Raw genomic sequence first — 24,381 nt, forward strand, 5'->3', positions numbered from 1 at the left:
CTTTTTCCCTCTGTTCTTCGCTCTCTCCCTCCTTAAATTTCTTATATAGAGTGAAGTAAGGGGAAAGGAGAAAAAACAAAAGAGGCAAAGAGCTCCACATTTTATAGGAGAGACATTTACTAATCACAAAATATCCACAGCCTCCATCAAACTTCCTGGCCTGCTTATAGTTGAGATAAGGAGCATGTGACAAGTTCTGGTCATGACTTAGTTCCCTATTGTCCTCTTTCCTCCTGTCCCACTAAATTTGAAGCCACGTGTTCTAGATGATGTACCAACAAGCTGCAAGTGGCCTGAACCACTGAGTCACCACTGAATGGAGGCAGGACTGGGGAGCCATCAGTCCCCCAGAGAACCATGTGTTAAGCTGCTGAGGTTTTGAGGTTTGCTTCTTTTTTTTTTTTTTTTTAAGATTTTATTTATTTATTCATGAGAGAGAGAGTGAGAGAGAGGCAGAGACACAGGCAGAGGGAAAAGCAGGCTCCACACAGGGAGCCTGATGTGGGACTTGATCCCAGGTCTCCAGGATCACGCCCTGGGCTGAAAGCAGGTGCCAAACCGCTGAGCCACCCAGGCTGCCCTTGAGGTTAGCTTCTGCAGCAGCACCTACCCTATCTTCACTAATACAGTACTGATTTCTGGATTAGTCAGATTATGCTAGGTTTTCCTAAGGGAACAAATTAACCCTGAAATCTAAGTGGCTTAACATAACAAAGGTTTATTCCTATTTGTGGTACGTAGTAGATAGTCTCCAAAAAGGGCTTCCAGGAACTCTTCCCTCCTGGAATACACACCCTTGAGTTGTCACCTCTCTCTCTGTCTCTGCATTGATCCCGTGACTCACAAGAAAATGTACCAGAAGTGATCCTGTGATAGTTCTCAGTCTCAACCTTAGGAAATCCTGACAGCCTCTGTATCTGAAGTCACTCATGATATAAAAGTCTGACCATCCCACTGCAGAGAGGCCACAGACAGATGCCCAGAGAATGAGACTCCATGTGGAGAAGCACTGAGGTGCCAGATGTGACTGAAGAATCTATCTTCAGTTCAATTCCATTCAGGCCTTCCAAGGACTCCAGCCCCAACCAACATTTGACTACAATCACATGAAACCCAAAATGAGAAGAGCAGAACTGCCCAGCAGAGACAAGCCAATTTACAGAATTGTGAAACCTAACAATAAATTGTTTTAAGCCATTCTGTATGAGATGGTTTGTTAGGCAGCAATTGCTGACAGAAGCATGGTAGACAGACAGTGTTGGGTGTATGGGGGCTGGGCTCCACACAGACATTTATGGAACCATGTTGATACAGCTCGTATCTTACATGTTGTATCTGTACCATTGGGAACACGTGACTTCCTTTATTGCAGTGGCAAGGTAAGAGGGGGCTGGGTATTACATACCAATTTTCGAATGCTTCAATCTCTGCTCCCAATCCCTTGGCCCATGAGAAATGTCAGGGAGTATGTGGAAATTCAGTGAGCATTAAGTGTCCCTGTTACAGAATATGCCACCTAAAATTTGTCTTTTTTCCTGTTAGTATTGTAACAAGGTTTATCAAGGAATCATCCAACTACCTTTCCCAAAATTGTAAACAGTGGTGTGCAGGGCTGGCTCATATAGCTCACAAGAGCCCACTGAACATATTTCCTCTTAGTTCTGCATTCTTTGATGCCATGTTGGTAGTGTGAAATCAGCCATGGTGAAAATATTTACACCACAGGAACTGGCAAACGCTGTTAAGCCAGGAATCCCTTGTCTGAGAGCTGTTTGTTGCATATTTATCAGACCATGCACCAGCTAAACAAGATCCAAAGTATACCTATTATTTAGTTGCCTCTATATTCACACATATTCATTTATTTTTATAGGTAGAATTTTCAAAACTCGCCATCAATGGTTTGATCTTTCTGTTCCATATTACAAATAACAGCTGAATCTATGAATTGAAGATGTTTGTACAAGTCTGAGCAACCTTTAATAATAATAAAAAAGATGACAACTTGCAGCTTTCTATATGTAATCAGGCTGTACGTATTTCTATAGTTAACTTCGCTTTAGTACAGTATAGGAAACATTGCCTTAATGTAAGTACAAAACATACCTATTTTCGGTCAGCATCAACAGGATTTTTTTTTTTTTTTTAACAAGGATTTAATCCTTCTAGTATTTATCACATTGAATAACACTATCTTAGCCACTGATCTATTCTGAAAGCTTCAGTACCATTTAGGCTCTAGGGTTTATAAGAACATATCTTTTCTTTTAAACCTTGTTGAGTTAATTCAGCCTCCTGTTCCACTTCCAACTCCTCCTCTCCTAGCCTTCATCCTCCACACACACAATCAAGAGAAATGCCATCAATAAGGTTCAAGTCTCTGTTATAGGGTATAAAGCAATATAAAGCAAATTTAAATAGCACCTTGGAGGCCTGAAGGAGTTAATACATCTTTCGGCAGTGCCTACTTTACAGCTCTGGAGTATTCTGGATCCTGAAAACCTGGATCATTATTTATTAAAAGCATGAGAAGAATCCAGTTGGAGGGAAAACCTCATTCACCAAGCAAGAAGAAAGGATATGCTTACAAATGACATTTGAAAACAAGATGACTACAAACCTTTTGCTGGAAATAACAAGAGATTTGAACTTGATCCCTGCCTAATTATATGGTAAAATAAAATATAAGATGATTCTGGAATCAAGGGCACAAGTCACCTTTTTTTTTTTTTTTTTAAAGACTATATTTATTTATTTGTGAGAGACACAGAAAGAGAGGCAGAGACATAGGGAGAAGAAGAAGCTGGCTTCCTGCAGGGAGCCCAAGGCAAGACTCAATCCCACAACCCTGGGATCACAACCTGAGCTGAAGGCAGACGCTCGCTCAACCACTGAGCAACCCAGGTGTCCCACAAGTCATCTTTAAAATGCTCCTTCCTAGGTAAAACCCAGTGAGACCACCTATGCGTAATATTTTTTAAGATTTTATCTATCTATCTATCTATCTATCTATCTATCTATCTATCTATCTAAGAGAGACAGAGAGAGGAAGAGCATGAGTGGCGGGAGGGAGCAGACAGAGGGAGAGGGAGAAACAGGCTCTTCCCTGAGCAGGGAGCCCATTGCAGGGCTGGATCTCAGGACCCTGAGACCAGGAGCTGAGTTGAAGTCAGACACTAAGCTGACTGAGCCACCCAGGCACCTCTACCTATGGATAAATTTGATGTCCATTAATTCAAAGAAGGAAGAAAAAGGAAGAATTCTCACTACACCCACCAACCAGTATATTTTCCATCACCAGATGGATAACTTTCTGGAAACTCTGATAACTTTTTGAGTTTCAGGGATTTTTCCATGTATGAATCAAGATTCTTTTGTGTACACATATGACTGATTCTATTTTCTAAAGATGTCCACACTAATATACATTCTGGCTACATGCTCTTCCCCAAATGTGATACAAATATTCCTTCATTGAGAAGTAGGGAGCATTCCTTGAATGCAGCAGGCAACTAGTTCAACTCTTTGAACCTGGGGCAGGAGGGTGGGAGGGAATCTACTGTCTCCACAAAAAGGATGAGGCAGAAATAACACTGCGTGACTTCGAGACTAGATCATAAAAAGCGGGATGGCTTCCACCTGGCCCCTTGTTGGGACCACTACAGCGGCCCCATGGGAGGATTTCTATGGTGGCAGCATTCCCAAAGGTTGTCTGGTTCATTCTTCTTAGTTCACTGCTGGTGTTCTTTCAAGCTGTACCCATTTTGGTCCTGAGCCAGGGGGAACAGACTGGGCTGGGTTTCCCTAAGAGGAACCTGGCAAGATAGGAAGGTGAAGCAGGACGTACTTGCCACTGTGTTTGTTTTCTGGTGTGGTGGTTGTGTTGTGTTTTACTTCACTACACCATCAGTCTTCGCTACCTAAATAGAAACACACTGTGTAATCTTTGTCACACCAGTATTATTTTAAGTAAACACAAGGAGGTGGTACAAAAGAAAATGGATATTAATCAGAGCTCCAGTTCTGAGCAGCACTCCCTACAACCAGGTGCCTTTAGAACCATCCAAGTTGAACACTTGTTTGGAGGTCACTTGTATCCAAGGCAATCTGCAGTGGAAAGATCAAAAATGATTAGTTCTCTCCTTCAGAATTCACGGTTATGGTCATCTCCAGAGACTTCAGTTCTGTAGCTCACTTCTGAGCCAAGAACCCACTGAAATGGGATTGATGAAAAACATTAGGAAAATATCTCTTCTAATTTGGCAAGTCTAATGCTTGAGTGACTATCAAAAACAAAGTGAAAACAATAAAAATATCAAAACCCTAAAGCAGTGTTTTTCATTTTTTTTCTCCTTCCTCCCTTCCTGAATAATCAGCTTCCAGAGACCATGCTGATATATATTCCTCTTTCCTTTCAAATACAGAATCAAGTGCTTTGCAGCCTGGTTTCTCTCCTGTCCTTGCCTAGGCCTGTGCAAGCCAATGAAGGGGGAAGGAAGGAGGTTTGTAACTCACTAGTGAGCAATGGAGTCACCACCCCACTTCCAGCTTACTTTGTTAAGCTTTAAGGTTGTATGAAATTATTAGTTATTATTATTAACCTATTTACTTTTTAATATCAGTTTAAAATATTATTTCTAATATTTAATACTTGAAATATTACAGCTCAGAGATCAATCATTCTTTGACTGCAGGATCAGACTATTAGCACCCCACCCATCCTGCACCACAGCCTCAACATATGAATGATGAGGTGTCTCACCTACTTGGTTTATTTCCAGAAAGGGTCATGTAGGGGTTAAGGACTTATTGCCTAAATGCTTGGGTTGAAACCCTACCGTTTGAACCCCTATCGTGTGGTTTAACCCCTTTGTCCTTAGCTTTCCCATCTGTAAAATGGGGATGATAATAGTATCTACATCCTAGAGCTGTGGCAAGATTAAATAAGTTACTATCTGTAAAACACTAACCCGCTAAACCAGGGTCCAGCACATATTAACTACCTGATACATGTTAGCTATTATTACTATGACTAGGAATATCGCAAAATCATATTCACAACATAACATTATATTATGTTGTCCACTAGCTGCATACCATGAAATCACCATATAAACAAAAATTAGCCAGAACCTTCGCTATTTCGGTTCCTAGACACTCTGTATAAGATCCAAATTGCAACATCTGGGACTGACTAAAGTCAGGGAAGACTACCATGAGGTTCCAGGATTCTTTTTGCCAGTAATCCCACATCTAAGAATGCCATCTATGGACATTTTCAAATATGCCAGCACAAGGTACGAAGCAACTCACTGCAGCATTATTTATAGTGAAGAATGAGACCCAGCCTACCTGTGGAACAGTCTCAGAATGATCAAATTAACACTACAAATATTATGCAGTCACTAAGAAGGGTGCTTTTTTTTTCTTAAGATTTTACTTATTTACTCATGCGAGACACACAGAGAGAGGCAGAGACACAGGCAGAAGGAGAAGCAGGCTCCCTGTGGGCAGCCCAATGCAGGACTTGATCTCAGGACCCTGGGGTCACAACCTGAGCCAAAGGCAGATGCTCAACCACTGAGCCACCCGGATGCCCCAAGAAGGGTGCTTTTGAAGAATTCTTAATGACTAGTGAATGCTCATGAAATAAAATTAAGTGGAAAAGCCAGCTTCAACAGACCACATTTGGTAACTATGGATGCGTATCTACAGAGAAAACCAAACTCTAGGGAAATGCATCAAAATGTTTACAGTGGGGGTTTCTGAGGATGGAAAGACTTTATTCATGATTTTTGTTTATATTTCTTGATTTTTTTGGTGTCACAAATTATTTTATATTTGAGGAAAACATTAAGTCATAAAGCCAAAACATTTAATAAAGACTCTTTCAGAAGACACACAACGGATTAACAGGAACCGAAATCATGGTTCCTAAATCCCTAGGCATTTTATTTTCTGTGTGTGTGTGCAGCTCCAAACAATGCCAAATAATGGAGGTAGGTGTTGCTATTCCTCGACTTATCTTTGCTTTGGAAACAAAAACTGAGAAAAGTCATGGCTAAGAAACAGAGAGAGAGAGAGAGAGAGAGAGAGAGAAAGAGATGGGTGAGGGCAGTTGGGGAGGACAAGAAGGGCTTCCTAAGGCATTAGGGCACAGTTTGGCATTACTGAATTACAATCATTTGTTTTCACATCAGGTAGAAACATCCTTGGCCCATAGCAAAATGGTAGAGGGCCCTTTACCAGTTCTTTGGGAAGAAGTTTTAGAAAAACAAGTCTGTGGAAAAGAAAAGAAAAGAAAGAAAGGAAAGGAAAGGAAAAAGAAAAGAAAAGAAAAAAAGAAAAAAGAAAAGAAAGAAGAAAGCAAAAGAATATTAATGCAAACAAGACATTTGTTCAAGTCCAAATAGACAAGTACCAGAACTCCATGAATTCCCATGCCCTGGCTCCCTGAGCCTCGCTAATAAAGCTCCCTCTCTGAAAGCAGGTGAGCCGCCCTCTGAAAGGGCTTGGAAGCATCAGGGAGGTCAGGCTCACCTGCAGGCCACCTACTGCCCCTCAACTCGGGGTGCAGGTACTGCCCTCCCCGCCTGGGAGCCTCTCCCCTCCCACTGTGTGCTCAGGAGAGGGAGCTTTGCAGGCACTGCGCTTTGGCCTGAGAGGCAAGATTAATAAAATTAGGATTATTTATGATACTGGAGTTATTTAATAATATTTTTCAAGAACCTGAAGGATTTATGTAGAGGAACTGCAGTTTTAGTAACCAAACCCTTTTGGAGGGACTCCAAGATAAACTCGTCTTGTCTGGCTTCCGCCCAGAGCCCCCCACCTCTTCCAGTTTCTCTTGGCAAAGAATCTTTTCTACTTCACTGAAGGGTGGATGGTCAAGGAGATGACATTCCTGGCTGCTTTATCTACCTCTGTCCCACCTCAGCATGTCTCTCAGCTTCTTTTTGTTCCTTCAAATCTCAAAGGAAGAATCAAGAGGGGAAGGGAAGTAACATTTGCTGAACGCCTGCTCCATGCCAGGAGCTGGCAGATACATTACTTCATTTAATTCCCACAAACACCTTGTGAGGTAGGCATAATTATACCTATTTTGCTTGTTAGGGGATAGAGGAAATTTATTCTTTTAGCAGCTGGTAGAAGAATTCCTCTTGGGGACAGAACCAACTTTGTGGAAAAATGCCTTCATCAGCCTCTTTGGGCCGTAAAGCAAGGATATGGGGCACTGTGTAGAGAACTGGGGGTGGCGGTGGGCGGGGCGGGGGGGGGGACTGGGGGCTCCTGATTCAGAAAGAAGAGACAGAAGTAGGAGGTTTAGAAAAAGACTGTGGGGAGAGGCACAATATGCTCCACTCTCAAAAGTGAGACTCATCTAATCTCCAATAAATAGTGCTGAACTATGAAATGCTTGCTGAGAGAGAGAATTCTCAGCCTGGGCTTGTTGGAACAGGGTGAAATGGAAGCCCCATGTGTGTCACCTGAAATGGTGAGAGGTGGTACCAGAAGGATATGTTTCCTCAGTGAAAGAGGAAGAAGGCCCCACTTGACCTGGAGCTAGATTAAGGCATCAGCAGAAGGGGTCTGAGGTTCAGAGGAGTCAACCAATGTTACTGAGCTCAAACAGCAGTGATGAATACATGCATCACCAGGCGGGACCAAACCGACCTCAGGTCTGTTTATTGCCAACCTCCTTTGCTTTCAATCTAATCTACAGGCCGCACTGGCTCTCTCCTCTCCAAGGCCGGCTCTTCCACTGGTGCACTCCATCCAATCCTAGTCAAAGCGATGAATATTTTTTGAGTGCCTAATATCTGCCAGGCATTGTGGCCTACATTTACTCATTCAGTCCTCACGACATCACTTTTATGTTTGAGCATAATTATTCAGATTACAGAACGTGAAAATTACTACTTAGAGAAAGGGAAGATGAAGATGCTAGTTCAGGGTCCCATGGCTGGAAGTGGTGAAGCCAGACTGTTTGGTTCCCTCATCACTTCCCTTCCCACTTCCATCTGGAATGATTCCTCTAATTAATCCATGGAATTAACCCGTTCCTTCCCTGCCACACCCTGGGCTGCACCCCAAGATGGGACCTGGTTGGATGTGCACAGGTCACACAACTCCACTCTGTTTTGCTCAGGCTAAGCAGTGTAACTCAGGGTTTAGAAGACCTTTTCTCTAAAGGGCCAGACAAATGGGCCAAAAATGATCTCTGAGGCCAACTACTCTTTTTTTTTTTTTAAAGATTTTATTTATTTATTCATGAAAGATACAGAGGAGAGAGACAGGCAGAGACATAGGCAGAGGGAGAAGCAGGCTCCATGCAGAGAGCCTGATGTGGGACTTGATCCCAGGACTCCAGGATCACACTCTGGGCCAAAGGCAAGCACTAAACCACCAAGCCACCCAAGGATTCCCTAAGGCCAGCTACTTAACTCTGCCTTTGTAACATGAAAGCAGCTGGAGACATCAAGGAATGAGTATCGCTATGTTCTAATAAGACTTCATTTATGGACACTGAAATTGAATTTCATATAATCTTCACATGCCACAAAGTATTATTCTTCTTTTGATTTTCCCCTCCAACTATTTAAAAAGGTGAAAACCATTCTCAGTGAGAGAGGCACGCGAAAACTGTGCTGGATTGGGCTCACAATCCAGGTCACAGTTGCTGACCTCTGGTTTTAGTACACACTCCTTTCTTTAGGGTTCTGCATCCAGCTGGGCCTGCATCCAGGCTGAATAGCCTCTGGGCTGGGCTTTGATCCTTCTTTCCTCTCACCTATAAAACCACACATGTTCAGTTCCTGAGCTTCTGCACGTGCCTCTCTCATGAGGAGCCCTCTTCTAAATGCTTCAGCTTCTCCTGCTGAACCAGAAGAAAGTCTGTCTGCTGTTTCTGAAGGACGTGGCCGTAAGATAAGACAGAACTAACTGCCAGTCACTTAGGTGACCCCGTGAAGCTAAGCTCCAGGGCAGGTGAAAGGAGTGTCACCCTAAGGCTATGACAAGCTTTGAGAATAATATGCTTTCAGATAGACTGAATGTCCTAGAAGGAAATCTCCTAGTAGAGAGGGTGGAGAAGACATTGCTAAGAATCAGACTCCGAGCAAGGAGTCCTGGAGCCCAAAATGGAAATGTCTTTCTCATTCAGGAGGCCAAGAGGACAAGGAATGGTAGGACAGGTGAAGGACAGGAATGCAATTCAGCTCACTGCCAGGGGACAGCTTAGGTCAAGATCCAGAAAAATGATCAAAATGCACTAAGGAGCAAGTGAGAACTGTGAACATTTATTAACCATCTGCTATGTTCCATGCACTACATTGCAGGGCTCTTTACACATATTATTTTATTTAACTCTTTTAACACTCTGGTCAAATAGGCATTAAAAAACAAAACAAAACAAAACAAAAAGAAGAAAAAGAAAAAACTTCTTGCATTTATTTAAGAAAAACAGAACACATATTAATTGTGCATCTTCTATGTAGCAGAGACACTGGGCTAGATGCTGAAGACAAGAGAAGCAAAAATAGACCTTGCACCCTCATCAAGATAATAGTCTAGTACAGAAATTGGCAAATTTCTACTATAAAGAGACAGTAAATATCTTACTAGGTCATAGTCTCTACTGCAATAATCCACTCTGCCACTGTAGTACAAAAATGGCCATAGGGAATACGTAAATGAGTGGGCTTCCTCATGTTCCAATAAAACTTTATTTATAAAAACAGGGTGCAGGCCAAAGCTAGCTATAGTTTGCTGAACCCTGGTCTAGCAGGAGACATTCATTAAGCAAATAATTTCACAAATAATAACCACAAAGTGCTATCACATCAAAGTTCCTGATAACAGAAAAGCCTATAATAAGAGGGAGTTTTCCTATTCAGGGAGATCAGAGATATCCTAGAAGGACTGGGCTTAGATCTAAATGCAGTAATTACTGAAGAGGGAAGCAACAACTATCCCAGCGGAATCAGTATGTGCAAAGGTCCTTGGTAGAAGGGACCATAACAAACTCAAGATTGAAGGATTGTTTATGTGGTTGGAGCAAAAAGAGTGGGTGAAGAGAAGATGAGGCTGAAAATGTCCACAATAGCCAAACTAGGGAAAAAGCTGAGATGTTTGTCTATAGATGAATGGATAAAGATGTGTTGTGTACACACACATGTATATATATATATATATATATATATATATATATATATATATATACATACACACACAATGGGCTATTACTCAGGTATCAGAAAGAATGAATACCTACTATTTACATTGATGTGGATGGAACTGGAGGGTATTATGCTGAGTGAAATAAGTCAATTGGAGAAAGACAATTATATGGTTTCACTCATATGTAGACTGTAAGAAATAGTGAAAGGAACCATAAGGGAAGGGGGGAAACTGAGTGGGGGAAAAATTATTACAGAGGAAGACAAACCATGAGAGACTCATAACTCTGGGAAACAAACAAAGGGTTGCAGAAGAGGAGGTGGGTGGGGGGATGGGGTAGCTGAGTGATGGGTATTAAGGAAGGCATGTGATGAGATGAGCACTGGGTGTTATACTGCATGCTGGCAAATTGAATTTCAATAAAATAAAAAAATTTAAAAAAAGAGGAGGCTGGGATCCCTGGGTGGCGCAGCGGTTTAGCGCCTGCCTTTGGCCCAGGGCACGATCCTGGAGACCCGGGATCGAATCTCACATCGGGCTCCTGGTGCGTGGAGCCTGCTTCTCCCTCTGCCTGTGTCTCTGCCTCTCTCTCTCTCTCTCTCTCTTTTTGTGACTATCAAAAAAAAAAAAAAAAACTACACTCAACATCAAATAGTTGTCTTCAGAATATCACCAAATCCCTACAACCTGCTCTGACACTCCTTCCTTTTTTTTTTTTTTTTTTTTTTAAGATTTCATTTTTAAGTCATCTCTACACTCAACGTGGGGCTTGAACATACAACCCCGAGATGAAGTGTTGTGCCAGCCAGGTGCCCCTCTGATGTTCCTTTCTGATCTAGCTAGCCCCTGCCTACCCCTCCAGCTCTGTCATCACCACTTCATTTGTTACCCTCTCATTTTGGAAAATTGAATGACTTGCTTGCTGTTCCATGAAAACTCCCTGTTCCCTCTTTCTTTGTGCTGGAAGAACCAGGCCACCCCTGCCTTTTTGTCTGGATAGCTTCCCGTCTTGAAGAATCAACTCAGGAATTACTACTCAGGCTTCCACTTCTGCAGGGAATTTTTCAGGCCTATTCTCCACCTACCCTGAATGCTGTGTTCCTTCTCTGTACTCACACAGTCTCCTGTGTTAATAATGGCTAACACCTTAAAGTCCTGTTCATGGCCAGCCTCGCTCACTGGACTCTGAGCTTGTGAGCTCTGTGACAGCAAACAATTTCTCTGATAGGCATTTAGCATTTTCTATGTAGAAGTTAATTTGTTTAACATCACTTTCCATGTGGAGGTTAACTTGCTTAACTTCTTGTTAATCTACTTGTCTCTGCCTCCTAATTTTTCTCGTATTTCTCCTTTAGAGGTCCTAGAATCAACAGTCTCAAAGTGGGGTCCCTGATTCAACAGTATTAGCATAACCTGGGAACCTGCTAGAACTGCAAATTCTCAAGCCTTCCTCCACCTCAGTAATCAGACACTCCAGGGGGTGGTATCCAGCAATCCCTGTCTTTAATAAGCCTCTAGGTGATTTGGATGGTCTCTCAAGTTTGAGACCCGCTACCTTGTAGGAAGTTATCGCTCATTAAATTGTTGTTGATTCCCTGAAGGTAGTACCCACTTATTTTCAATCTGGAAAAGAAAAAGTCATTGAGGAAATGGCAATGGAAGCTTCATTAGACTGGAGTTTTAGGAAAGGAATTTCTGGCATCATTTCAAATACATAACTTGTTCACTCTCCTTCATATGCCTTAAAAATAAGGCTGATTCTCCTTTATCTGGCTCAGTCTGGCTTGGGTGTGGAGTTGGAGAATGGAGGGATTTTGACAAAATAATCCAACTAGCTGCCTTCCAGTCTTCAGGTTCTCTGCTTCTAGGATAGGCTATATACCACAAAAGAAATACAAGTTAGGGAACAGGGGACTTTGGGTCTTCCACCCACAAGGAAGTACATCCTTTTTTCCCTTCATAAGTTGAATCTGTGCCAGTCTATACTCATAAAAGAGAGATGACCAGGACCTTTTGAGAACGGTAATTGTTTGTTTTCAGGTCATAAAAATGAATCCTTGCATTGTTTTCAAAGGAACATGCTCTTCATGCAATCTATACAAATTGAATGACAAGTAGGTGAGGTCCAAGATTGGGAAGATAAAAACTTCATTTGTTGATTTTTGGCCAGAGAGCTGAAACAATGGGACAAAGGAGTGGCTTGTTGGTATAAGCTCTATAAAACACAATAATATTAGTCATGTAAACAGAAGAAAATAGGAGAGGCCTAATGAGATAAATTACACCAAGTCACCACATTAGGGATTAAAATATTCTGATAAAGCAAACACTAAAAGGTCCAAAAGAAAGGATAAAGGGAAGAGTGATAACTTCAGACTTGGAAAACAATGGGTCCTTCTATCCAGGGAGCTGACAAGAGGAGCTTTCAGAGACTATCTGAGCTGACTGAGCGCCTATTAAGATCCTACTTTTCTTCCAAAAAACAAAAAACAAAACAAAAAAAAAACCACCCTCTACTCAAACCACTGGCAGACAAAGCCAACACATTCTTTTCTTCTTTGCTTCTCTTTTTTTTCCCCCTTCACAATTGCAAAGCAATCCATTTTGCTATATAAGTCTGTGAAGGGAATAAAAGCGTTCACAGGTTTCCAACTCTGTATTTGCATTCGCTAGATTTGTTGGCCTGACTTCTAAAGTGTGAATCAGCTGCTGTTCTCAAGCTCAAGGGAAAAAGAGCCAACTTATCACTGTTTAAGATTGCCCATGTACCTGTGTGAACAGCAACTTTTTATGACTGATTTTATAGGGACGGTTGAACAATTGAAGTATAGTGCACGGATTTGTGCTACTTAAGCTAATAGTGCTGCCAGGTCTGGAGCAGCTATTATATATTTTTATATCTATCTTTATTAAGTATACATCTATCTATAACTATGAAGAAATAGAACTTTCCCCAAAACTTGGAATGGGTAAATTCTCACTGGTTTACACTACCCAAAACTTCTTAGCAATGGTGATGAGGTTGCCAAAAGCCAGTGAGCATTTTAAAAAACAATAGAATAAATAGTGGTAATAGTAATAATAATAATAATAAATAACCAGGCTATCAGACCTGGATTCAGGTCAAGAGCTGACGATACTACTGCTAGAGATAGGACACCAGCTGAGCTTTTCAGGAATATTCTTCCTGGGTGTCAAAACTCAAGGCTATGAGAAAAAAAAAAAAAAAAAAAAGCAAAATGAAACACTTGAGCCTAGATATTTTCACAATAAACTTTTGATGATTTGATTGGTTGCTTTTATTATGTTTATTTATTTATTTTTAAGTAGGCTTCATACCCAACATAGTGGCTTAAACTCATGATCCTAAGATCAAGACTTATATGCTTTACCAACTGAGCCAGTCAGGCAACCCCAATTGGTTGTTTTTAAAAGGTATGTATGCATTTGCTATGGAAAGTATTAAAAATATTAAAAATGCAAAAAAATAAAAAATAAACCCAGCCTTGATCATAAGACCTACATAAAGCCATATTTTGGTTTATGTCCTTCCAGGTTTTTGTGTGTGTGTGTGTGTGCCTATATCAAGATAGGCACACACATACAAATACACACAAGGATTGGTATTAACCAATCCAATACCATACTATGATATACTAATATATACTACTGCATTATGTACTTTTTTCACTTAGTAATTATTTTTTTAAAGATTTTATTTATTCATGAAAGACAGAGAGAGAGAGAGAGAGAGAGAGAGAGACGCAGAGACACAGGCAGAGGGAGAAGCAGGCTCCATGCAGGGAGCCTGACGTGGGACTGGATCCTAGGTCTCCAGGATCATGCCCTGGGCTGAAGGCGGTGCTAAACTGCTGAGCCACCCGGGCTGCCCTTCACTTAGTAATTATATATAATTTATTTCCAATAAAAATTTTAAAGCAAAGGTTGTAAATTGATAGCCAATGAAAAGGTTTGATTGGCTCAAACAGTGGCCAACCAAGTGGGGCTGAGGAGAGCTAATCCTTTGAGACAGAGCCTGTGTTCTCTATTTTGCTGAAGTCTCTGCTACTCTACTGTTCTCCATCTGAGACTGGCAGCTGCCATTTCTAATTTCACTTCTACTTTAAAAAAAAAAATAAAAAAACAGTAGTTAAGAGGAAAGTGAAATAGTCCTCCTGTTCTCCATGTCTCTGTTTTACATCCAGACTTTTTCACTCACTTCTGTTACTGCTTGGCACCTAGGTTTGGAATCCTTTTACTAAAGCATGTTTTGTAAAAGCTTTAGAAAATACAGCATTGGGGCGCGTGGGTGGCTCAGTTGGTTAAGTGTCCGAATCTTGGTTTTGGCTCAGGTCATGATCTCAGAGTCATGAGAGACTGAGCCCCATTTCAGGCTCTGTGTTCAGTGGAGAGTCTGCTTGAGATCCTCTCTTTCCTTCTCTCTCTCCCCTTCTCCTCACATGTGTGCATGCTCTCTTTTTCTCTCAAATAAATAAATAAAATCTTTAAAAAGAGAAAGAAAATACAGCATTATGTGACTTCCATAATTTACTAGACCAAATCACTGCTATTGCATATCCAAGTTGTTTCCAGTTCGTTGATATTACGAATAATACTAGAAGGAACATAAATGTAAAATGAAGTTCCTAGAAGCAGAATTGATTTTGAAGGGCAAGAATATTTTCTTTTTGATAGCTGCTTCCAAATGCCTTTCAGGAAAGTTGTACCAAATGCATTCTACTAACAACAGGTGATTTTGCTTATTCCCTATTCTCTCTCTATGCCAGAGTATTACTATCCATTTTGGTAAAAGTATTTGCCAGTTTGAGGAGTTAAAAGTGGCAGTTCAAGCATTATGCTAAGTGAAGTAAGTCAGAGAAAGAGAAGAACTGTATGATCTCACTTTGATGTGGAATTTTTAAAAATGGCATTTAAAAAATAGCAAACATAAAATGGGCATTTTTAGGGGACCCTGATTGGCTCAGTTGGTAGAGCATGTGACTCTTGATCTTGGGGTTGTGAGTTTGAGCCCCATGTTGAATGTGGACTGTACTTTTAAAAAAAGCACTTTGAATATGTATTTCATACTCATTTTTTCATATGAGGCAATTATATTTTCTTTGGGAATTGCCTATTCATGTGTTTGCTCATTTTCTACTAGGGTATTCATAATTTTCTAAATGGACTATAAAAATTTCATAAGTAATGATATAATTTTACTTGGTCATATATGCTATAGGGTTCCCCCCAGTTCTCATTTTAATTTTGTGTGTGATTTCTTTTTGACATGTTTAAATTTTTAACATTCATGAAGTCAAACCTAGCCATGCTGTGTTTCCTTTCTTTGTTTGTATACTTATAAAGTCCTCTACGTTGTGACTGTGTAAAATTTTATGTATCTTTCCTCCTGTTCTTTTATGGTTTTCCATTTTACATTTATGTTTTCAGTATCCCTTTTGCCCTCTCAATAACATCAGCCAGGGCTCCATAAATGAAACTCTGCCTCTTGGGCCATGTGACACTATATCCACCCAGGGTTCCTTTTTAGTTCTCATGCTTCTCTAATTCTTCTCAATTTCCCATAATAGCTCCTTGCATATTCACAATCCTTTAAATATTTCTTAGACTAACATGTGCTTCAAAAATGATTTGGGGGAATACCATAAAAATGCAGTTGTTCTGCTTCCTGAGGTAGGACTCAGAAAAATGCATTTTCACCAAGCATCTGAGAGAATTTTTCTGTGAACTGATGAAGGAACTCCTGGGCCCTTTTGCCAGTGTAAACTCTGTTTATATCTCTATCTCCATGTCTACACAGAACCACATTCACATCTGTGTAGGACCTACTGAACATCTGTAATTCAAACCCAATACAAAGCACAATTAATTACCTCTCTACTCTCTGCTAACAACAAGAGGTCTCCCTGCCCCGGATCTGAATCAGCCATTTCTCCAAGGATCTCTAATATCTTTTATTAGATAATGGTATTTAGAAACTAAGATGTGGGCACTGTACACTCACCATTATCTTGGCTTTGAACTGTTTCCTTAGGACACAGTTCCAGCAGTGAGATTATTGGATTACAGAAGATGAAATATTTTATGGCTCTTGATTCAATATTGACAAAGGTACAACCAGCCCATTCATGGGCCCGGTTGGGACCATATATCTTTGCCTTTCCTCCCTCAGCTGGTGTCAGTCACTAATATTAAAGCAGTAGCATTATCTAACATTGTCCTCCTGGTATTAGAAGTTCAGGGGAGAGTTCTGACATACAGTTCCTATCACTGTCTTCTCTAGTCCTCTATGGATCTTTGCTAATGGAGAGAACAACAAATTTACTCTGAACAGGAGCCAAATATGGAAGAAAGAACTAGGTGGGCAAGTGCCCTAACCAGATCTCACTCATGCCCCTTCTCTAAATCAGTGAGTATTTGGCACATTTGCGGAGGAAGATGGGGCAAAGGCCAGAACTTGTAGGCAAGGCTTCCCACTTGCATTTACCTTCTTAGTCTAAGCACCTTCAGAATGCACCATGAAGACTAGCCTGGCTTTTCATGATGGCAGCGAAAAAGAGAAAGATGGGCTTTAATCTTTCTGATTTCTGAGCTTTAATCAACACTAACATACCCCCAAAATGTGTGGCCCAGATTGGCATATTGGAGGAGACGGAGGATGGAGAGAAAGGTAGTCAAGAAGAGGAGTAGAAAGGGGGAGAAATGTTATTTCTCCTAGACCTAGAGTTATCATTTGTGACAAGAGGGAAATGGGATTCCTTCTCCCACAAGTACTATCAGGCATACTCTTCAACCATGTTTACTCTTCCTTCTCTGAGGTAAAGCCCACATTTGCTCACCCAAACTAACTCCAAAAGACACTGCAAAGCCCTTGGAAAGAAAAAGACTTGCTACAAGCTGTCTCAATTTCCTTAAGGGCCAGAAGTGAAGAAAAAGATGTCAGGAATATAACATGGTATGTTAATTATACTGAAATTAAATTTTAAAAACTTAGTGAAATTAAGAAAAGAAAGAAAGAAATGAAAAAGATGCCAGGGAAGAATCAGAGCAGATATTGATCATCCTAACAAATCCTGTACTTGTCCAAAAACGTGCCACTACTGTATTGCTGCTGGTGGTGAGTTCAAGAGAGATCACTTCCTTTTGAGTTCTTCTGATGCTCCTGATGACTGGAACTCCTACCATCTCCAAATTGGACTGCTCTAAGTCCAGCTCGTTCAGTTAAATCCAGACATTAGGTCTTAGCTAAAGAGTAGTCAGTGGCTGACATCCTGGCTAAGAACACGGACTGTAATGTGGCTCTGCCATTCACTAGAGGTGAGATCTGGGGCTCAGTTTCCCATTTATTAAATGGAGATGTATTAGCCAGGGTTCTCTACGGAAACAGAACCAATAGGAGATATACGGTGGGAGGCAGAAGAGAGAATTATTACAGGAAATGCTCATATGATTATGGAGGCTGAGAAGTCTGCCTGCAAGCTGAAGCACTGGGAAAGCCAGTGGGTACTTCTGTCTGATTCTAAAGGCCTGGGAACCAAATGAGTTGATGGTGTAACTCTCAGTCTGAGGCCAAAGAGAGAACAAGGATTGAAACCACCGTGGGCGGGGAGGGGTAGTAGGAGTGGTGATGGCATAAATCCCAGTTCAAGTCTGAGGACCAGCAGTGCTGTCAGAGGGCAGGAGAAGATGGATGTCTCAGCTCAAGCAAAGAGCAAATTTGCCTTTCTTCCACCTTTTTTTGTTCTATTGAAGGCCTGACTTGACCAGATAATACCCATTCACACTGGTGAGGGCAATCTTCCTTATTTATTCACTCTGCTTCCTGAAATACTGCCACAGTTACACATAGAAATAACATTTTACCAGCTCTCTGGGCATCGCCCTTAGCCCAGTCAAAATGACCCATGAGATTAACCATCACAGGTGAAAACAGTACTGACTTCAGAGTCATTGTGAGGAATAGAAGAATTTATATGTAAAGTATGTAGAACACTGACCTCAGAACAATGGTTAGAAGGTGATGATAATGATAATGGCAACTAAAGAAGGTGCCAAATGGCATTTTCCTTCAACCTGCTGGCATAAAATTCCCTCTGACCACTGTTATCATTTTAAAGTGTTCCCCAAACTACTTGGTCCCCAAAGTAGCGTCAGAGGATGCTACTGCTTTAGGAGCTGGGCCAAAGTAATTTATTGCTACAATCATATAATGACAGCCTTCCCTACCCCTCTCTCCACTAACCGCAGATCAAGTTAAGTTAATGGATAACTTAAAAACTTAAGTTTAAGTTTTTAAACTTATATTTTCATCCCATTAGTTTTTATACTTTCAATGCTAAATGAGCATTTGGAAAGAATTAATGAGTAGAAAATAATTATTACTAGAAATGCTCAGAAATAGTCACCCAGGCATAGCTCAACAGCCAGATTATTTTTCATGAGGATGTACTCAATTGTTTCTATTCTAGATTGCATAAATATAAGAGTTATTTTCTGCTAGTAAAATTAGTCTTCAATTGTATGAGAGAATGAAGTATGTCAGTATTTGGTTTTGTCCTACCAAGAGGATAGTAGGGTCAAGGTTCAGTGCTAGGTGAGAAAATTTGGTCCCCCAAGATGAGATACTGAAGGCCTTCATGATGCCATCTCCAGGCACATGGCTCCTCTTTTGTATACAGGGCTCACTAAACATAACACTCATCTGACTGTTAGCATGTACTGTCTTATAGGATTTTATTATTATTACTCATCATTTAAAGCATTAGTTTTTATTTTCCAGTTACACTTACATCTATGAAAGAATGACTTTTATATAGTTCCTTATGTCTTAAGACATGTCTGGAAGAAAACTGTATTTTTGGTGTATATCTGAAAAAAACACATTGGTTAATAACTTGTTGCCTCGCATGGATTATGCTTCAAAAATTTTAACTTCCAATAATCACCCCCCAAAATGAGATGTGTGGTAGCTAAATCTTAATCATTAAGGAACTAGAAAATGTCTGCCAACTAAGGACCAATAGCCCATGTATGAGGTCTAGAGCTGGAGTTTCATGATTAGAGGATGAGCCCCTAAAAGTAGTTGTGGCTGGGAAAAAAACTCGGATCCACCAAAGTAATTCCACTTGCTCTAAAGGCTTATTGGTGGCCCTCACTACCAAACTGCAAATGATTTGTACTTTTCTGGGTCCTAACATTTGAAGAGGCTGTCTCCCTATTGATTCCTTTTATATATGGAAGAACTGTGATTTTTGCTTTCTACACAGACCACTGAGCTAAACTCGGTGAAACTAAATTCAGCCTGAAACTCTTATTGGATATCTGTTGAGACTGTGGAACTATACAGTACCCTGTCAGAACGTTTTTCAAGAAATGTGAATGATGGAGTTCACAGAAGGAACATCTTAGGCTTTTTTTGCACTGGAAATAAACATTCTCAGCCTTAACCTCTTCCACTCACAAGGAACACCCCCCTCCCCACCCATGCCTTTCCCTACCACCTGTCTGCCATACTTAACTCAAAGGGATGATGGAAATGAGAATACTTCATGCCTAGAAAAGACTCTCTTCTAGTCCATGCTCGTTCTGATGCCCGTAAATACATTATTATGTGAATACACCTACTAAAAAAGAGGGGTGTATTTCGAAGGACCTGCTTGAAAACGTTGGAGGACACTTGAGAGACTACAAACTCTTGATATGCGTCCCCATTTGACACTGAAAGAATTCTTACTGAGGGAAATTGAAGAACGAAGTACCACCTTCTGCTTGTCCATTATTCCTTCTCCATCTCCCCTCCTCCAATCCTGGGAGCTCAGTACTGTTCACAACATAAAGATAGGCTTTGTTCTATCTTCCCAAACAGAACTTTTCCTGAAATGGCTGTCATGGGGGAGGGAACATATATAGCAACGCTAAACATACTATGTTTTTTAGGTCATAAGGTTCTTTTTTCTCTCTCTTTTTTTTAAGCCTAATTTGAGTAGCCAAGATTATTTACTGATGGTCTAATTTTTCCATAATGGAAAGAGCCAAACCTAGAGAGAAAAATCCCTTCTTTTTTTTTTCTCTCACTCTTGTCATAAACACAGGTTTTATATTTCAATTTTTTTCCCCTTCTTTCTAAAGTAGGCCTGAATTCAAATGAAAGATTTCAAATGAAGAAAGACACATAGAAGAGGTCCTAAAGAGTCTCTTGGTAGACACAGAATTGTTGAATTTAAAGATAATTGAGTTTGACTTCTACCATATAACAGCAACGCACAGCCATTAGGATTCTTACTTAGACAGGGCTCATCAATTCTCACTAAACCTTATTCACAGATTTGAAAGACCTCGGCCATTGCTAATAAAACAGATGATGTGGAAGGAAAGTCTCTGGGAGGAAAGTGGAAGTTCCCAGTTCAAAAATAATCCTAAACCAGATCACACTCCTTAAAAAAGTTCCACTAATATCTAAATGACTTCCTAATTTCTATATGTGTTTCTCAAGATCTTTCTAAGCACGACTTCATATTTGTTGGGTAAGATGGCATGACATTCAAGGAAAACATATTAGAGATCTAATTCCATTAAGTGCTCACTGGTTAGTCACAAGTTTTTACTATTATATTCTCTAAAGGGGCAACCCAGGGCATTTAGCCACCAAAGGAACTGTCGTATGCTGTGATGAAGTTGTTCATTATTTTTCATAGCCCACCCCCAAAATTTCATTTTTATTCCAAAAAGATAGGTGTATTAGTGTTATTTCTTCTTGAGTATGAAACAGCCTATGAATGTAGCAGTGGGATAAGGAGAGAGCATTCAAGGTCAGTGGCTCCTGCCTTTTTCCCTGAGATCCACTTATCCTGTCCCCAAGAAACACCATGATATACTTCCTGAGCCCCAGAGGACTGGCCCATGACTGGACTAGAGTTCCACAGAAAGCCCCTTGGGAATCCCTGCTGCCATCTGATTTTCTAGGCTGCTCCAAGGCAGGGGTGGTACTTCCCCAGCTGTGAGGGTAGAGCCTTTATCAAGCCCCAGGTAAAAAAGGAAAGAACACAAGGCTGTTAGGGCCAACCACTGCATTAAGAACTATACTATGTTATCTCAGCTCATCCCATTCAGTCTAGCAACCACCCAGAGAAATCTGTGCTGTCATCCTGATTTTATAGGCGAGGAAACTGGCCCAGAGAGGGGAAGTGGTTTGCCCAAGCTCATATAGTAAGAAGCAAATAGGAATTCCATTGCAGGGCCCTCTGTCTCTGAACCTGGTACCCTTCTTGGTATAATTATGTTTGTTAGGTATTTGGTTTTGTTTCTATGCTTGGGGGGTAGGGTGGACAGGGAGGTGGATGAGGGGCACCCTGAGATGAGGGGAATGGGATGGGGATGCAGGGCCAGCATTGCAGGCAGCACCAAAAGGATAAGCAGGAAATTTCCTGAAGGGCTTTGCATCCTACCAGTTTGGAATTATGACTGACTTTAGGGCAGGGATTATGATTCATTGTTGTAAAAAGTGTAAAGGAAAGAAAGCCTGTCCTAATGTTATTGATTATAGTTTTGGGGTTAATGACTTTCCATAAGTCAGAGATGTTAATCAAATTTAAAAATTCTATAGCTGTGATAGTTCACTTTATGTCAATTTGACTAGGCTAAGGGATGCTCGGATAGCTGGTAAAACATTTCTGAGTGTGTCTGTAGGTGTGTTTCTGGAGATTAGCATTTGATTCAGCAACCTGAGTAAGGAAGACTGTCCTCACCACTGCAAGTGGGTGTCATCTAATCCATAAAGGGTCCCCCAAGTAAAACAGAAAGGAGGAGGATTGGCAAACTCTCCTCTTTTCTTGAGCTCGGATGTGAAGCTCCCAGTCCTCTTGCCTCCAGACTCTAAAACTTATGCCAGTGGTCCCTCTGTTCTCAGGACTTCATACATGAACTGGATCATACCACTGGCTCTCTTGGTTTTCTAACTTACCGATAGCGAATGGTGGGACTTCTTGGCTTCCATAATTGCATGGGCTAAGTCCTGACTTCGGTATCCTATTGGTTCTGTCTCTCTGGAGAACCCTCACGAGTATGATTGTATAATTTAAAGCAGTGTTTTTAAACCAGGTGTTGCAATGTGTGCTTGTGACTTGCATGTGCATGTGTGTGTATGTGTGAAAGACAGAGAACTGTACTGAGATTTTAAAAATATATTTCTTACTATGGTCCATGGTCAAAGACACTTGAAACCCATTGGTTTTAAAAGGGCTTTGGAGGATAGAAATAAATCCAATCACATTCAATAGGCCAAATATTTCCAGACGTGTTATCAGAGCCCTGGCTACATGTCTGCTGTTACCAGGACATCTCAAACCACTATTAATCACAGAACCCTCTATGGCCTCCATAATTTTGTGTATTTATTTTTAAAAATGTTATTTGTGAAGTTGTAAATAAGAACTAGTTGCCCTGTTGGCCTAATGGAGTTAAGACTCATGGTCTCCCTCATTCCTCTGCTACTGAGCTGTCTTTATTTGCTGAATTGCAATGTGGGGTATGGATTGGGTGCTGCCAGAAAGCACACAACTCAAAGTGTGTGTGTTTCTCTGCTGGTGGGCACAATTCCAGAGCCCGAGGCAGCTGTTAACTCTGTTTGCAGAAATATAAATTCTTAAAGTATCAACCTTAGCTCCAAAGTGCCAAGAGAAATCCCTACAAAGCTTGTGGGCAAAATACATAGAAACATTTTTCTGTCAGTAGGTCAATGAGCAATGGAATCTAGTGAGAGGAGAGGGAGAAATGATACCTAAGTACTCAGCAGTGGGTAGAGCCTCCTACGGATCTCTGCCAAGTGCCAGGGTTCAAAACCAGTCCTCCCACCTGCAACTCTGGGAAAGTACTGGGCTTCGGGTTTCTTTATCAACAAAACATGGATGATAATATACTTGCCTAATAGAAATGATGTGGGGGTCAAATGAGGTTATACAAACAAGTAAAAGCACTTAAAAGAATGCCTGACATGTAGTAAGTGCTCAATAAACAATCATATGCACAAATTTAGGAAATAAATAGAATGACAATCCACCCACTGTGAAATCACCAAAGAAAGGAATCCTACTGACTTAAAGAGATTGGTAACATACACAGAAGATAAAATGTATCATCTTAACCATTTTTAAAATTAAATTAAAAAACATTTTTAAATAGGCTTCATGCCCAGCATGGAGCCTAGCGTGGGGCTCAAATTCACAACCTGGAGATCAAGACCTGGGTGGAGATCAGGATTTAGTGGCTTAGCTGACTGAGCCACCCAGGTGCCCCTTAACCATTTTTAAGCACAATTCAGTGGCAGTAAGTACATTTACATGGTTGTGGTGCCATCACCACCATTCATCCAGAGGACTCTTGGAAGACTGAGAATCTACAATAATGCCCCATTCCTTCTCCCCAGCCCTTGGCCATTTGACTTTTTGTCCACAAATTTGCTTATCTTGGTGCCTCATATAAGTAGAATCACACAATATCTGTCTTCTTGTCAGGCTTATTCCACTGAACAAAATGTCCTACAGGTCTGTCCACATTGCAGCGTGTGTCAGAATTTGCTTCCTTTTTAAGGCTCGTTGACTTTTTAACCTACCAATTGCTTTTTTCGAGTTTTCATAAACTAAAGATGTAAATAGGACACCTCCTCTCTCCAACAAAGGCAAATAACGTCTGGAAACACTCCCTGGAGTTACCTGGAGATACCTGTCTCCATAGAAATGCTAATTGGAAAACCAGTTTTCGTTAGAAAAGTATTATTCCTTGAGGCAGGCTGTTTACATTAATCAACATTCCTCTAATACTTGTCAGTGTTTTGTAACACTTTTTCAAGTGCCAATTGTAGCTTGCCAGTTCTTCTGAAGTGTGGCGCCTGTGAATGGGGGAAAACCGGAATGGTAACTCTGTTCCCTGGGGGCATTTTCTGCCATAGTGAAGCAGTAATTTTGATCATTTTCATTTTACACAAACGTGGCTTAGGTGCACGTTGGCTAGAGATAGTGGATGAACTGATTAGTCGGGGTGCGAAAAATCCCCGTTTCCCTGTACCTTCCTATATTCACCTCCTTGTAAAGTATTCAAGTTTTTCATTGAAAGTTGTGGATTTAATCTGTTTCACACAACAACCAGAATCTGCTTACCATTGTCACAGAATTTTTCCCTTTCCATAAACAT

General features: G+C 40.8%; 1 long non-coding RNA gene across 2 annotated transcripts in view; it reads right to left on the minus strand.

The window, feature by feature from the left end:
• Positions 1-24,381, minus strand: part of LOC144318616 (uncharacterized) — a 111,624-nt gene that overhangs the window by 80,125 nt on the left and 7,118 nt on the right. The window lies entirely within an intron of this gene.

Source organism: Canis aureus, chromosome 1 (genome assembly GCF_053574225.1).
Source record: "Canis aureus isolate CA01 chromosome 1, VMU_Caureus_v.1.0, whole genome shotgun sequence".
NCBI classification, from domain to species: Eukaryota; Metazoa; Chordata; class Mammalia; order Carnivora; family Canidae; genus Canis; species Canis aureus.